Genomic DNA, 4,857 nt, shown 5'->3' with positions numbered 1-4,857 from the left:
ATTATATCCAAATGAAAATAAATACAAATTTGTGCATAGTAGGTACCACGCTAGATAAAGGAAACCATTAAAACAACTAAATACCTGGCTGTGCCTTTACTTGAAGTGATTTTTTTGTCATCCAATGAAGTCAAATATGAATATACTTTATCCTATCCTTCTGTGCTGATGATAGCTGGTCTTTTTGGTATTTCTATTTGTATCTTTGGTTTATGATTACTTATTTTGTTCAGAAACTATCGTGCTTTTTTAAAAACTATATTATTGTTCATTACAAAACCTGGAAAAGTAATATCTTGAGGATCCATTAATTGCTAGAGATTTTCTTAAATCCCTAGAGAAATGCAAAGAAACTTAATAATGAGCATATTACAATTTGAGTCAGAGAAATTTACTCGGAATCATTTTTAATCAAGGTTAATATGGAACAGAATGTGTTATTTCAATCTGTCTTCTGACATGAATTTAATGTTTTATCTCATATTGACATTGCAAAGACTTTATGCATTTTTATTCTTTTATATGTACTGATAAGTTTCAATATCATCCCTTCTACATATACTACTGTCATTTGCTGAATTTTCATTTTAAAAGTAAGAGACATTAATATTTGCTTTTATTTATAGAATGTTTATACTGAATTATAGTAAAATCAAACAACAGGAGATCATGTGTTCTAAATGTGTTGATGCATAATTATTATTTTATTAATAAGGAAAAATTTTCTTATTTGGTATTAAATACATATTTTATGATTAAATACTGATTTAGTGATTAAAAAATATGTTCAAATTTTAAACTGATAAACTTTAAATAAAAATAAAAGAAATTAAGTTGTAAGTTACTCATTTAACTTCTTATACAGAGATTTTCCTTTTACTACCTAAATATTATTTTTGCCTTGCAACCTCCAGTGATAAGATAAAGGACAAATGCAATCTACAGTATTTTTTAATCTAAAACTACCATTTGAATATCACTATAATCTAGTTTTGATATAATTATCTTGTGTGTCTTTTTCAAAAAAATTTACTGCGCTCACAGACAGTACATTTTCTGAGTATTATATATACTCTAAATTACAGTACTACACAATGAACAAATGATGAAGCCAGAGGTAGCAAGAGGTAGTTAAGTTCAATGGGTTCCTTCATTCTGGAAAAATTGATGAGAACTTTCTGGGTTGGTCTATATGACATAGTTTCAAAATATGGTGTGATTACTGTGCTTAAGTGACAACACTCTGTCATGACACTGTTTCTAAATAAGGAAGATAGAGACAATAACAAAGTTCCACAATATTTGAGTACATTTTAAGGTAGTGCAAGGAAGTCACCCTACATATATTTCTGTGGACAAATGTGCAGAATATGATTTAGTAAGTGTCACATGGCATGCTCATTTCTTTCTCATATTGTAGATGACAGTTAAAATAAGAATCTCAACTATGTCAGCTAACAAAATGAAATTTATTTCTTATAACACATGTCTAATATGCACTTCATAGTCTATGGATTTGCAATGTAAGTGTAAAATAAAGTTAAATGTTTCACAGAAAGTACTGTATTTTATGTAATAAAAATTCTCCTTACTCTAGAAACTGGGTTGGTTTCATAGTAAAAGTCAATTTACTATAATTATTGTAAGTGTTTAAATTCAAGAGTTAAAACACAATATCAAGTACACTAAAAATATATCTATTGAAAGTAATCAAAATTTGAGTGGTTCAAAATACTTTATATTTCACATCATATACACCCTTTAAAAGCACTCCCTGAATACCTTTTCAAACTGTCTAAAAGCATTATTATAGCAATCTTTTGTTTCTAGGTACTGTCAGTTTATACAGGTAAACTCACATTCATGCATGCATACCCATGTATATACACTTAAATAAATCATTTAGATGGCTCCAATAGTACAAAGGCTTAAATATAATGAACAAAACCATTATTCAATAGCCATAAAAACAAACAGACAAACAAACAAAAACCACATGAACAGACATTTGTATACAGGTAGAATAGGTAATGAGTTTTGCTTATTCAAAAGAAAAAGAGAGAGAGAGAGAGAGAAACGGCAAAACGACAAGCTGGAAGAGAGTTAGGCAAAGAAACGAAACCCAACTGAGAAGACAGAAGGCGAGAAGCGAGAAAATGAAAGCGAAGGCGAGCGGAAGGCGAGGAAGCAGGCGAGAAGAAAGAGCCGAGAAGAGAAGAGAGAGTATGCATGTGTACAAGGTCTTGGGCTTTTTACTAAAGTGCATCTCTGTGACCTAACCTTCATGAAGGCACTCTGTTTTGTAAAAATAATTTTATTTCCCAAATGATTGTTTCCTAGGAAGCATTTACTAGACTAAACTCCATTCTTTCCCACCCATTTCTGAACTTTGGATGGGTGGATCAACACACTGTTCTGGCCCAAACTCCTCTCTGGGCAATGACGATTCAAACTGGCTCTTTTAGGCCTCTGACTAAATTGCTATTTTATCAAACTAACTCTGTAGCTATCTGTTTTTAATCTTCTTCTTATTTTCTACTTTGTTCTGTCTTCACCTGTGTCTATGTATTTCTCTTTCAGAAACGGTCTCTATAAAAGTTTTCTCAGTAAAACTCTCTCTCTTTCTCTCTCTCTCTCTCTCTCTCTCTCTCTCTCTCTCTCTCTCTCTCTCTCATTTCTCTCTCTCCCCGTTTGCTCCCTATGTCACCACTCTTTCAGTTCTGTTTTCAAGGGAATTGGAAAGATACCATCTCTGACTCATTCTGTCAAATTATTCTCTGATTTATCCCTTTCTCTACAATTGCTCAGATTTCACATTCAAACATTGATTCTTTCCACAAACTAACTTCCTTCATTGTTTATGATTAAAGAGTGTATACTAGGGAGTGTTAGTATTCAGCTAGAGGGATTGAAGGTATCTTAATACAGCCTGGTCACACAGGCTTAAGTCTTCATGTGTTATCTTGCCCAAGGGGTATAATATTGCTAGACTAAAATTCCTCCAACAATATTTTATAAATTGGGTCTTTATATATTTCAAACCAGCTGCTTTAACATGATCAAAAAGTATTAAAAATACGTCAATAAACATAGATTATATTTCCCACCATCAGTTCTTATGATCTTATAAACTAAATTATAAATATTATGTAAACATAGCATTCTGCTAATAATTTAGCAGTTTTTACTAATGGAACTTAATATTAAAAATCAAATGAACAGTGGTTTTAAAAAATCTGGACTTTTAATCTGTGCTTATAAGCAGGACAATCAGGATAGAGAGTTTTATAGTTCACTGGTTGTGATATTCTAATATTGCTACTGGTTATCTGATCTCTATCATTGTGGGCAAAGGCATACAATTACCAAATGTCAACTTCATTTGTTACTGAGTTTATTTGGGACTGATGGTGAAATCAAGGTGTTTCTCTTTATATTGTTCCACAGTCTATGTTTCCTTGGTGTAGAATCTGGGACTGTTTTATGCTGATCACATAACTCCCAAACTCCATACACCTATATTGCCACTTCCTTAGCTCTCTGTCATTTTATTTGATGCCTGTTATTCATAGTATTTTACCCATTACTACTGAACTTCTTTTTGTTGAAGAATCTCATTTCTATTACATCCTGCAATATTTCTTGTTTGCATCACTACTTACTACAGGAGGCTTTCTCCTGGCCGCAATGGCTTTTGACAATTACATGGCCATTGCGACCTCTAACTTACACAGTGGCTGTGACAAAATTGATGTGTATTCTACTAATTGGTGGGTTCATGCTTAGGGAAGGCTATCGCATCATTAACACATACAATTGAAAACCTTAATAGACTCATGTCCTTTTGGCCTAATGTCATCAGTCATTTCTTCTGTGACCTTCCTCCCTGTTGAAGCTGTCCCTGTTCTGGCACCTCCATGAATGAACTGCTACTTTTATTCTCTAAATTAATTACCATGACTACACTTTTGGCTAATGGTTCTCTCTTATATCTTCATTGTTGCTGCTATTCTGAGGATCAGTTAATTCAGCAGGCGGACTAAAACCTTCTTGTGCATCATCTTACAACTGTCACTTTGTTTTGTGGTTCTATAACTTCAGTTACATTCAACCCAGTTCTCAGTACTCATAGAGCAAGAAGGTGGTATCCATATATTATACCCTGGTAATTCCTATATTTAGATCCACTGATTTTACAGTTTGAACAAAACGTAAAGATGCTGTGAAAAAAGTTTGCCAGAGATCAAACATTTCCCACCTGCATTAAAATATCACAGTGTGTTTCCTGAAATAGGACAAAAGCAATCCCATGTAAAATCCTTTTTGATCAAATAAAGTTTCAAACAGGAACTATGGGTTTTGTTCACTTTCAGTACTTGGTTTAAAGTAATCAAAAACAATGTTTTTCATGATTATCGATAATATGTTGTTTTCGTAAACCGCTATACTAAGACCTAGTAAATTACTGAAACATTGGTATATAGTGACATGTGAAGAGAGACATCTATACATTTATAAATAACCAACAAATCAGAATAATTAATTTGAGAAAAATGAACATGACTCTCTGCTTGTTCTTTTTTGATGAATATAAACAAAGTATTCCTCAAACAAAATTATCTGGGACTCTCATATTCAACCAAATGGATAACATGGGTTTACTTATTGGGGTAAATACACTAATAGTTTAGAATCTACTTTAGTACATTTTAAGAAATTTTTGGCACTGAATCAATGTAAATCTTTTCTTATTCAATTCAGATATATTCCACTTAAATGATTTTAAAGCAGCTCTATAATTTTGATATCGGCTAATGTACAAATCATTATTTAAAAAAAATTAATGAGTCTGTGATA

At 32.1% G+C, this 4,857-nt stretch overlaps 1 pseudogene; it reads left to right on the top strand.

Annotated features, from left to right (window-relative positions):
* Positions 1-1,494: 1,494 nt before the first annotated feature.
* Positions 1,495-4,267, top strand: LOC116900863 (annotated as a pseudogene).
* Positions 4,268-4,857: the final 590 nt, after the last annotated feature.

Source organism: Rattus rattus, chromosome 5 (assembly GCF_011064425.1).
Source record: "Rattus rattus isolate New Zealand chromosome 5, Rrattus_CSIRO_v1, whole genome shotgun sequence".
NCBI lineage: Eukaryota > Metazoa > Chordata > Mammalia > Rodentia > Muridae > Rattus > Rattus rattus.
The sequence above is the reverse complement of the archived record's forward strand: the minus strand, read 5'-3'. Positions and strand labels throughout refer to the sequence as shown.